The 12,907-nt window shown below is 35.9% G+C and overlaps 1 long non-coding RNA gene across 2 annotated transcripts; it reads right to left on the bottom strand.

The window, feature by feature from the left end:
• Positions 1 to 6,571: 6,571 nt before the first annotated feature.
• On the bottom strand, positions 6,572 to 8,048 carry LOC137236666 (uncharacterized). Of its 2 annotated transcripts, XR_010948561.1 has the most exons (3): positions 7,943 to 8,048; positions 7,476 to 7,845; positions 6,572 to 7,408 (listed from the first exon to the last, which is right to left on the bottom strand). It is a non-coding gene; the product is annotated as an uncharacterized lncRNA (long non-coding RNA). The 2 variants fall into 2 exon arrangements; XR_010948560.1 differs by having other exon boundaries at positions 7,476 to 8,026.
• Positions 8,049 to 12,907: the final 4,859 nt, after the last annotated feature.

Genomic DNA, 12,907 nt, shown 5'->3' with positions numbered 1-12,907 from the left:
TTTGCTACCAGGTCTACAGGTGGAATGTGCAGAAGTAAGATAACTACAAATCCTTGAAAAACGAGGGGAATCTTGCAATCGATTTTTGAGTAACTTCCCAGTGAGCTGGAGATATGAAATTTGAGCCGTAAATCAGAACCCGGTGACAATGCAATATTTATAAAAAAATTCGCTAGGTGTCGCATGGATGGAGATATTAGGAAAATACATTTTAATTTTGGAATCTTTCAATCCATTTTATTACCCTTATTTAACTAACTTCCCGGCCACCTAGAGACTTGTAACTTAGCATATAGTTCGATACCCGGTGACAATACAATTTATAGAAAGCAAAGTTCCGCTAGGTGGCGTACTAATTGAGATAACTATAAATCCCTGAAAAACGGGGGGAATCTGGCGATCGATTTTTGAGTAACTTGTCGATGAGCTAGAGACTTGAAACTTCGGTCGTAAGTCAGAACCCGGGACAATGCAACATTTTATCAAAGAAAAAAAAAACGTAGTCTTAAATTTTTTTTTATCATCTTTTTATTAGTTTTTTGTATGATCTCCATTTGTAAGTATACATTCTAGATTTAAATACAGAATCATTTGGAAAAACATTATTATTTGATAATACAATTATTGGAGTTCTCATAATTACAGCATCATTTGCATATTTTACTTTTGCAGCAACTGTATCTCCACCGAATAACATTCTTAAAGTTTCTGTTGCTGAACGTTCTAATAGTGGTCCATTCGATAAAATTATTCTTTTATTTACACATTCCATAAGAGGAAATGAACAATATCGGTCTATGCACCACCTAGTGGAGTTTCTTCTTTTTTTATTGCATTGTCATCGGGTTCTGAATTATATCCCAAGTTTCAAGCTTGTAGCTTATCTGGAAGTTACATATATACTTAAATTTCAATTAAACAACGCTCGCTAAGTAGAGCTATGCTAAATAAAATCATTTAAAAAAGCTTGCTTTCTTACGAAGTTTCCATTCCATACCTTGGATTATAAGTATCCATATGTTAAGTTCCTCAATCTTATCTTGTTTTATATTTAACATAACATACATCTAACAACAACAAAGATTTAATGATACAAAACTAACTCGGTAGTAATCTGTTCGTTCATGCGATTATGATCGTGTCACATAAATTATTTTCACTCTATGATTAAGTTATTAAATTTTTTTGCGATGGTACGAAACTGCGTTGTACCGAGCTTCTACTATTTACTATTTTTATAATAGAGCCAAAAGCCGCCAAAACAACGGCAATATTAACCGAAAAGTAAAACCACATTTTGACATCATATCAGGTTGCTCATCTTCAACTTTAATTTTTTTGAAGTGAATATTTTTATGTTCCCTTGTTGGGGGTGACCTATACGAATATCTTCCGCGCTAGTTACTCCAAACCCAACCATTTGGGTTATGACTATGAAAACGAAATTCGACACAGATAAAAATGTTTATTCTCACAAAATATTGAAGAACTGAAGGGACAAAGAAGTGCTGAAGTTGTCTCTGTAAGAGCATATACGCTTCTTGATGTTCAATGTTTGAAAAGCTAAAAGAAACTAACCACAGCTGACACAAGGGGTCTGCTGACATTAGTTAGGCTTCCCACTACGTGTTTAAGTGTTTGGTCCAACTGTGACGAAAAACGTATGCTTTCGTCATTGAAGCCCCGTCACATATGCAGTTTTTCATATATCTCGCGTTCCAATGAAGCGTGATCTAGATACATATTTATATCCATATGGATCAATTTGTTGTTGCATTTGCATGTTAAATTTCCATCCGTATGTGGATTACGCTTCATTGGAACGTACATATAGATGAGTTTAACACACGCTTATGCATGGTGTGCTGTTTGCACGTATTTTTATGGCGAACGATAGATCAAGAGACACTGGCGTTATCTAATGTGAAAAAGTAGCCAACTCTCATATTTTGTTGCAAGCAAAGTATAAGAAGAAGAATTGGACATTTACATTTGGATAAGAGTGCAGGAACACGTTGCAATTGAAATTATTTTTCCCACTCGTTGGTAACTTTTCTAACATTTTTCGCAGTTGAAAACTGCAATATAACAAATGAATACGACATAAAATATGTTGGAAAGTATATTTCTTGTACAGTCAGAATGTTTATAACAGTTATTCGCAAAAGTTTGTATGTGAATGGGCAAAGCGAAAAAAACTTCAATTGCCAAGTCTGAAGTACGTTCATATTTACAAACACAACATCTTGCGTAATTGTGACGATGTTGCTGGAATGCCTAAGATTGCGTTGAACGGATCTATATGAAAAACCTCATTGTGTCTCGGCAATTATACAAATTATACATCATATCCTACATTCAATAAACAAAAACAAAAAATATACAAAGGAATGGGAAATTAATAATAATGTGGCGAATAGTAGTATTTCTAACATCACTATGCTGTTAGTAAATAAACACAACGACAGTAAGCCATTTACACACATACAAATAAGGCAACGAAGAATATTCCACACACATAACCAGCGGCTTGCAGGAAAAAGAAACAATCACACATCACGCCATCAGCTAAGAGCAGGATATGTTACTCACACATACACACGCATGTAGATAGAAGAAAAACATAAACTACAGATATGCGTGTATATAGGAGGTGAACGAGCCTAATTGAGAGTAAAAAGTAGCGCGGTGCAACCAATAACCAATCAGTTTCATTTAACATGCTTTAGCGAAGTACGCGAGTATTAGAATTGTGAAGCACTATAAATGCTGGACATAAATCGGGACATAAAGTAGCGGAAGCGCGAATTGGCGACACGGTTTCTTCAACCTGCCAAATTCCGCATATTGAAAGGGTGGGAATAAGGCGGCGTATACGTATACGGAGTTAAGCCCTATCTTACTAAATTCCATACGACTATGAGAGTACTGGAACGTGACCCCAAAATATGTTAAATCTAGTGTACAACCTACCCTCCGACGAAATACTTGATGGAGTACTTGGGGGAAATTGTACTTTGATGGTAGGAGTTTAAGTGCAGGTAAAATATTCACACTGAGTTTGAGGCTTTAGATGCTTTCTCCTCTGTATATAAAAACCATGTTATAAAAGAGGATAGTTTCCATATGGTTCGCAAAATATATCAGTAGCACACAAATCACAGAGCGATAATGACCGCGATACACTTTTACACACATATCTCCTACGGTCACGCTCATTCTCTGGTCTACCTGAATTATCTTATTTTAAATTTTGTGGTATAAAGAAGACAAACACATTCACGAAATTAATTTCTGTGCATGAGAGTACTGAAACCGCTTTAAAGTATTCCACAGCCTAATCGTACAGATGACGGAAGGAAGTCAGCTGATTGGTTTTAAATCTAGTTTGACATTCAAATCTTCTTTCGCCGTAAGGTTTTGACATTAAACCAGAGAACAGCAAAAACAAAATACGTGAAACTCACGCGTTGGTTCCACCAGAGAGTCTAGAAGATTCACTTCTGTTGTTAATAAATAACACACGCTCTCTTGTTTTGAAATATTTTTTGATACTTATATATTTGCTTTCTGTGATACTTATATATTTGCTTTGGGTGAAATTGTGACCTTTTATTAACTAGCCATTGTTCGAGTATGCAGATTCACAATGAAGGGATCTTTTTAACGACCGCCCCCACTACTTTGCAAACAAATTTAAATATTAGCCATTTTTATTTGTCTATTTGCAATCACCTTTTGTGCTTCTCCGCTTATATGTATGCTTTGTAATTTTACAAAATTTTCCATATTCAATATTCAATTTTCCAATTTAAAGCTATCAACCGAAATCGCAACTTATTTGCAACTGTTGTTACGCTAAATATTATGCCGTTGCAATTAGGAATCTTTTTTTTCGGTTTTTTCTGCTCTTTGAAGCCTTTTCTTTTGTTAAGGCGCGTAAAATGGTTGCGATCAATTCATCGCATTATGCAGCTAATCAATTGCGAAACCAATGGATCCACTTTACCGCCACTCATAATCGGTGACTTCGTCTAACAGATAGATTTGTAGGTAGTCAGACAGTCCATGTGATCGATCAACTTTCAAGTATTTGCAGCTAATTTGGTGCGCAACTCAGCGGCGTAACGGCTCATCTTTTGATGGCAGCGGTCATGCCCTGCGGTTTGTAAGGAAAAACTCTTAAACAATTATGGCCACATAAAAAAATTAGAAGAAAGAAACACTAATAATACTGGAGTAAAGAAAAAATGTTGAATGCTTCTAAAAATGCACGAAGTGGGAGGTCGTACAGTGGAGGCGAGCGAAGAATTTTATTGCAAAAAGGAAATGTAATTGTCGCAGGTATTTATTTGTTTTTCCCATACTATTTTTTTTAACATATTTTAATATTTTTGGTTTTGTTTTAAAATATTTTTGTGATTTTATACAGATTGGTCAGCCATGTAAGTTTAAAATGTAAACCGAATTCAATTTAAAAAATGCAGTAAATTGAGTGGTTCAAAACAAAGTGCAAACAAGCAGGGTCATTAACCCCCCATGGGCGTGCAACGACTGACATTTATTCATAAAAACTGGTAGATGGAAGAGGCCGTTTGTTGACTGATAACCAATAACTATGTTGCTTTTTTTTTGCTTTTTTTCATTTCAGTCAAAATTAAAGACGTTTGCAATTTTTTAATAATAAAAGTTTTTCATTATCCGATTGCTTTTTATCGCTAAATATCATAAATTATACATAAAAACCAATAAATATGGTAAATGTTTCTCTTTACTCAACAGTGAATAAATACGCAATTTTTTACTTCATCTAAGTATTTTTTTATTTTTTATATATGTTTTTCGCTTTATATAGTATATTTTTAAATGAACTTTTTGTAATTATTACTTTTCTAGTACTATACAAGATTGCATTGTACTAATGCGTTGCCAATGAAATATGAAATAAATAAAATAATCTTTCATTATCGGATTGCTTCCTGTTTCTATTAATTTTTATCGCAAAACTTGTCTTGACAATAACGGATGCTTATTATGGGCTTCCATATGTTCAAACCCCCCATACACAATTCCTGCGCACGCTCCTGCAAACAAGTTTTAATCATTGCTTGAACCGATTAAGAGTTTTGCTTACATTTTTACAGGCGTACAATAACAAATGTATGCAGAAAAGTTAAGGCAAATTGAGAGATACCTACGCACAGTTCCATATCCCCGAGGATCTGCTGCTTGCCAAATAATAAAAGTGGCGTTGAAGTTCAATGCTTCGGGGGACTTTTCTCTTCCGCTGGAATACTCCCAGAGTCGGCGGTTACTGAGTGGGAATAAATTATTTAGGTTGCCCACTAGATTGTTAGGTCCACTTGCAGAATGGCAAGTTATCTTTTTAACGCAGAGTTAATTTAAATATTTAGTCAAAAATGTATGACTTTAACCCCTCTTGTCAAGTTAAGTCTGAGTTAAAAAGATAAGTTTCCGTTCTGAAAGTGGGTCTTAGTAGTAGGTTGACTTTGAAAATTAAGCCCACTGTGCGAGAAATTTTGTAGTGAAAAAATTAATTAGAAATGAAATTTTAGCGTTGTCTCCAAATATGATGGAAGCCAGTATCACCGTTAGTCAGAAGCTCGTGAGCTTTAAGAGCATTTCGCGATTCGAGAATCTCTCCAGTCTTAAAATTCTCAATTGTGGTCGAAATATAATAATGCCAACGCAGTCACTGATTTGAATGTCAAAAAGCTCTCAATTTCCCGCGTCTCGATAATTTTGTTTGTGTTAAAGAAGAAATGCTTGATGAATGATTTTATGTTTAAACCTGTAGGTGGATATGACCATGTTTCGGGCAACGGTGAAGCCGATTAGCTTCCGTTAATAAATGTCTGAAACTGATCTATATCGGGCAGAGGATTATGAAAAGCGATAACGCTTTGAAAAAACTTTCGTAGAGTGCCTTTTCCATACAACAGCCACAACAACCGCCAATGCAGGGAAACAAATGGACCTTGCGGCATCTACTGGAGTGCCTAGGAAAAAAAGCGCAAGCTATAACTGCTCTGTGGTTGTGTGTGTAAAAGAGATACACCTGGGCTTTTCTCGTCATATCGAGTTTATGATTGTTGACTTTCACGCCAGGGTGAGTGAAGAAAGCGTATTTGATGCTACATCCATATAGTTCAGCCTATTCGGTGTAAGATGACCCAATGTGTTGAATTTGATCGATATCATCGCATCTTAAAATATGATCTTGACACGTGAGTAGTTCCAGCTTTTACCATAAAAATATACAACATACCATGCTCTCATAAGGTACTGTTGATGGGGCCACCATAGGATTTCAGCGAGCCCGCAAAAATCACTAGTATGTTGAGAAATTACGTGTCGCTTCAGAAAAAAGGATACTGCCCAGCACACGGTGTGTTGGAGCTTTATCAGAACGTGTAGAAAAAAGAGACAGGTCTAATCTTATCAAGGGAAGACTTCTGCTCATTGCTAAATAGTGAAGACGGCGTTGAACGCGCTGGGTGAATTCCGTCAGAAGGAATATGGTTTCCGCCACCCTACTAAGAGATGAGACTGAAATTTTTTGTATTTATTTAGTTTATAAGCACCACCCTAATACACATATATCGTATAGAAAAACAAAAGAAAAAATATAAAGTAATACGTGTACGCAATCCCATTCAAACTAGGAGTATTCACTTTAAACGTGTTTTAAAACAACAAACAACAATAGAACGTTATCAATTCAAGGTAAATTCCGAATTTTGATCTTTCTCAAAATTTACCGTTTGAAATATACATACCTACGCAGTTTACTTTTTTATAATAATTCTTTTATCTTATTTGCTTGACTTGTTCGTTCTTTTTCTCTATAATTTATTGAGTGAAATGAAGAAAACAATTTTTTTTTTTTAAATAAATCTAATTTTTTTGTTACAGAAGTGCAATGCAGCTGATTTTTGATTTGATATTCGTGAGAATTCCGTTTTGAGAATGTACAGGTAGTAAATTTTATGTCAAAGAAATTCATTTATATAAACATGTATACATACATACATACATACCAGCTTTTAACGCTGGGTTACAAATCACGTTTCTAAAAAAATATGCAAAATAAATAAAACAAAATTTTTGATGCTCGAACCTCGGTTGTTAAGTATTTAACAATTGTATGCACTCTCCTCCTCTCCTAGTATGAATGCAGTTTAATCCCACGCCACTTTTTCCCATTAGACCCGTTTTATCTGGAGGTGGTAAGCAGTACGTCCCATTTCCCCTTATTGTAAAAGATTTCTGGAAGTATTAGAGGCTCGTCTCAAATAACGATCTACCGAATTTCAGTATTCTAACATGAATACTTGTAGAGATATTTAGTACAAACATTGAATTAGCCTGAGCGATACCACGCCCCCTTAAAAACACATATATAAGAATCGTAATATATTAGTAATCAGTAGCAATGAACATACATAGCTTACCTTTACACGCTCCTCCGTCCGCACGAATGACATGGGATTTTGTTGAATTAAGAATTTGCATTTAATTTATAGGAATGCATTGCCAATTTCTCCAGAATTGCTTGGGCCTGAATAAGACCCATCTATCAAATATCATTGATCTTGGTTGAGTAGACTTGGAGTTGTAAAGATGTAAGTAAATTGTTTCGTGGGGAGAAAGTGAAGGGAACGCTTTCGAAATAGTCCCAATATAGTCAAGGGTCATAGAAACGATCACGAAGCTATAGAGAAATATTCCCGATAAGATTCTGAAATAGTTCCAAGGAAATAACCCTGGGAATAGCCAATCAATACCGAAATAGTCCGGAGGTAGTCCCAAAACCATTCGAAGCTTTTAAAAAATAAAAAAATGAATATCAGCTATTAATTTGTCGACCCAATAAATGAATGTTATTAATATAAGTGAAAATAAAAAAAGGCTGATTTACAAACGTCACCAATGTTCAAAAAGACTGGTTCGCCCCTAAACGTGTTAAATTAGCGCTAACAAACAACGAGCAGGTTAGGCCAATTTATTACTCTACTTTCTTGAAGTGATAAACAATAAATGAGAAACGTCCCATATCATAACGGTTTAAGACAAGCAAATTGATAAATAAATAAGTGCAAGTACATACATATGTATGAGAATGTTATCTTAAAAATTATCTAGCCAGATAATTAAACGAGAGAATTTGAATAAATTAAAAAAATTATTTACAATTGTGGTATGTTATGGTCAAATTCTAATAACTGACTTTCTTTATCGTACAATGTATTATTATATTTTTTTTGTTAGCATATCAACATTGTTGTAGACCTCAATAAGGTGGTAGTGTACCTGCCGACCGTACCAATCGATTACCTTGGTTTCAGCCCTAGCCACTTAAGGGGCTTAGAATATGCCCGCTATAGGCATGACTTTCGTAAGAGGATTTTAAAACCCACAAACTAAAAGGTTCGAAATGTATCAAACAAACTTTACTGAGGCAGTCGAGCTAGTGTCAGAAAGAGCTCGTAACGCAGCATACCAGATTCATGGCTGAACTCCTTTAAATTTTCGCGGAATTTTTTTGTGATTACAACATCGCGTCGGCTTGCAAATAAAAGCAGGAGTAAAACTGGGATGATAAGAATGAACTTTGGTATACTGATTTATTTTGGTCGATGAACCAGCTGGTTTACTTTAAGCGTCATCCAACTCTTTTCTTAAGTTACGAATTTATATAATGTCCTCGGCTCGTGACTTAATGTACGCCCGCTAGGATTCGCATAGATGCAGCCTCTGATCACGCATGAAGTCTTGAATGGTATGTAATTCTTAAGATTTATTTGCTTGACACATTTAGAGGGTATTCTACCTGATTCCCTATCTGCGCTTCGAGGGAGGTCTTAAAGCCATAAAGAGGTAGATGGTTGGCGCAGAGGTGCTGAAATGGCGGTACATGTGTACACAGATAGTTCCAAAGTAGTGGAAGGTATAGGATCTGCGGTATACTGTGCTGATCCGGAAATAAACAGATTCTACAAGCTTCCAGATTACTGTAGCGTTTTCCAAGCGGAAATATTAGCCGTAACCAAAGCAGCAGAAACAATGGAAGAGAAAAGCTTAAACTGCAACTGTGCTAACTTTTATATTGACAACCAATCAGCAATTAAGGCAATAATCTCGCATAGCACAGCACCTAAAAGTGTGTTAGAGGGCAAGCAATCTCTGGAAAGAATAGGAAGAAGCATACATTTATATTGGGTTCCAGGACATATGGGAATAGATGGGAATGAAAAAGCAGATGAACTAGCTAAAAAGGGCGCATCCCTTGAGGCTTTCTCAGTAGACGTCCCAATTAGATTGGACGGGATTAAGAGAAGGCGAGAGGTGCACATAATCGATCAAGCTGGAAAGGCGTGGGTTCAAGCGCGGGGCTGTAAAGTGTGGAAGATTATGTGTAGGTCTTACAACCTTAGACTAATGAAGTTGCTTCTATCACTAAAAAGAGAGGACTGGAGGCTCAAGACGTGTATTCTGACTTTACACTGCCTCCTGGAGTTACATACCTTTAAATTGTGCTTGGTCAGTGATAGCAGATATAGGAAGTGCGCGTTGGAGGAGGAATTGATCTAGCACGTTCTGTGCTCGTGCGCTGCGCTTGCCAGGCTATGACTCCAGCTACTGGGAGTGGTATAGCTCTCAGATCTAGGAGCGGAGCCGGAGTTATTTTATAACAGAACCTGGTTTTTGATAGGATTTTTCAGTTGGTCGTTAAACTAAACTTCTGGTAACACTACGGACTCATTCAGTCTATGTGAGCTCCTCAAGGAGCGGCCAGTTCAACCTAACCTAACCTCTCTTTTTTGTTCGAATTGTTAACCCGCGATGTTTGTTTGGTTATCCTAAAGGTGTCCGAGGAGTAACTGTTTTAAACCGCTCTATCCTAGAATCTGTTATACGTGTTTATTTTGATTCTAGCAAGTATGATGCGCCTCTCTACCCCGTCAGCCGCTTTCAGAAATACGACCGTTTTGTTATTGTTTCTTGTACTTTCGGGTTAACCTCAAAGTCCCTGAGATATTAAACTCACACGGGATTGATTTTGACTTTGCTGCGTAATGAGGATCTTCTTGCCGTTACTGAACTTGGACGATGCGCCATCTAATTGAATCTTCCGATAACAGTTTACAGGCCATCTTTAATAACCAGTCCTTGGCATATACAAGCGAAGTCAGGGAGGTTTAAAACAAAACTCAGGAAAAACCTTAAAGTGCTTTAACTTTTTAGTTGATTGACTTAGGGAAATGGTTCAAAGCAAAAATTTCATGAATTTGGAAATGCCTTTGTGTGCTAAAACAAAATTGATACTTCAGGGAAGATAAGACCCTATAAAGTGAACTAATCAAGGGAAAAAGACTTCATAGCTCGAAAGGACATTAAAAGCATATAAGCAGACTTCCAATACCAAAGTAATTACGTATCAATATCAAAAATTGGATATCACTTGTTACCAAGTTACAATAAACAAGTAAGGAATGCTAAGTTCGGGAGTAACCGAATATTACATACTCAGCTGAGAGCTATGGAGACAAAATAAGGGAAAATCGCCATGTAGGAAAATGAACCTAGGGTAAACCTGGAATGTGTTTGTATGACATGGGTATCAAATGGAAGGTATTAAATAGTATTTTAAGAGGGAGTGGGCCATAGTTCTATAGGTGGACGCCATTTAGGGATATCGTCATATAGGTTGACCAGGGATGACTCTAGAATTTGTTTGTACGATATGGGTATCAAATAAAGGTATTAATGAGGGTTTTAAAAGGGAGTGGTGGTAGTTGTGTATGTGAAGGCGTTTTCGAGATATCGACCAAAATGTTGTCCAGCGTGAGCCAGACCATCATCTGTGGGGTACCGCTAATTTATTTATATATGTAATACCACGAACAGTATCCCTGCCAAGATTCCAAGGGCTTTTGGTTTCGCCCTGCATAACTTTTTCATTTTCATCTACTTAATATGGTAGCTGTCACACACATTTTACAAAGTTTTTTTCTAAAGTTATATTTTGCGTCAATAAAACAATCCAATTACCATGTTTCATACCTTCTTTCGTATTTCGTATAGAATTATGGCATTTTTTTCATTTTTCGTAATTTTTGATATCGAAAAAGTGGGCGTGGTCATAGTCGGATTTCGGCCAATTTTTACACCAATACAAAATGAGTTCAGATAAGTCCGTCAACTGATTTTAGTAGAGATATATCGATTTTTGCTCAAGTTATCATGTTAGCGGCCGAGCGGAAGGACAGACGGTCGACTGTGTATAAAAACTGGGCGTGGCTTCAACCGATTTCTCCCTTTTTCACAGAAAACAGTTACCGTCCTAGAATCTAAGCCCCCACCAAATTTCACAAGGATTGGTCAATTTTTGTTCGGTTTATGGGATTAAAAGCATCCTAGACAAATTAAAAGAAAAAGGGAGGAGCCATGCCCATTTTGAAATTTTCTTTTATTTTTGTATTTTGTTGCACCATATCATTACTTGAGTTGAATGTTGACATAATTGACTTATATACTGTAAAGATATTAAATTTTTTGTTAAAATTTGACTTAAAAAAAAAATTTTTTTTTAAAGTGGGCGTGGTCGTTCTCCGATTTTGCTAATTTTTATTAAGCATACATATAGTAATGGGAGTAACATTCCTGCCAAATTTCATCATAATATCTTCAACGACTGCCAAATTACAGCTTGCAAAACTTTTAAATTACCTTCTTTTAAAAGTGGGCGCTGCCACGCCCATTGTACAACATTTTACTAATTTTCTATTTTTCGTCATAAGTTCAACTCACCTACCAAGTTTCATCGCTTTATCTGTCTTTGGTAATGAATTATCGCACTTTTTCGGTTTTTCGAAATTTTCGATATCGAAAAAGTGGGCGTGGTTATAGTCCGATATCGTTCATTTTAAATAGCGATCTGAAATGAGCGCCCAGGAACCTACATACCAAATTTCGTCAAGATACCTCAAAATTTACTCAAGTTATCGTGTTAACGGCATGGCTCAATCAAATTTTTTTTCGATACTGATGATTTTGATATATGGAAGTCTATATCTATCTCGATTCCTTTATACCTGTACAACCAACCGTTATCCAATTAAAGTTAATATACTCTGTGAGCTCTGCTCAACTGAGTATAAAGAAAAAACAATTATAGCTCTATCTTGAAGGATTAAAAATTTTTTTTTTTTAAATTGATCCGAAACCCACTCAACATAAGCTTCAAATAGTGACCAATTGGCATGACTTAACTCGAGAAGAAGCGACTGGCGGTTAAACGGTTAAGCGCCAATTAAGTAAGTCAGTAAGAATTTTGTCAGGGTCACTAACTTGCGTATAAAAAAAGCTATGTTGTTCGAACACAAATCGGGAAATATCCCGCAATGCTACCAAAAATAAACCCGAAACCTAAAACTTTTCTAAAATTGCCTCGAATCAGTTTCGAAATGGTAGCTCAAATAATCTCGAAGTGACCCTTAAATTATTAAAAATTAGTCCCGAAATAGTCTCGAAATGATTTTGGAAAGTTGTCCCGAAATGTTTCTCGATTTCTCACGTCTCGAAATTCTCTATTGTATTCGAGAAGAAATCGTAAGCTCTGTAAAAAGCCCAACAGGTTTTGAATTTCGTCATGAAAGTAAAATATTGGTATTAAATTTTTGACTTTTATTATTAAAGTTATAGCCATTATGAACCCTAATTTACAACATTATTCGGGAGAAGCCTAAATATTGTGGCGAATATTAGCATCACTATGCTTTTAGCAAATAATCACACCAACAAAAGCAAGTACATATAGAAGGAGACGAAGAATATCTCACATACACATATGCAGCCATCAAATAAGAGAAAAAGTTATACT

This window comes from Eurosta solidaginis, chromosome 1 (genome assembly GCF_040869045.1).
Source record: "Eurosta solidaginis isolate ZX-2024a chromosome 1, ASM4086904v1, whole genome shotgun sequence".
NCBI lineage: Eukaryota > Metazoa > Arthropoda > Insecta > Diptera > Tephritidae > Eurosta > Eurosta solidaginis.
Note: the sequence above shows the minus strand (reverse complement) of the source record. Positions and strands in the feature narration are given on the sequence as shown.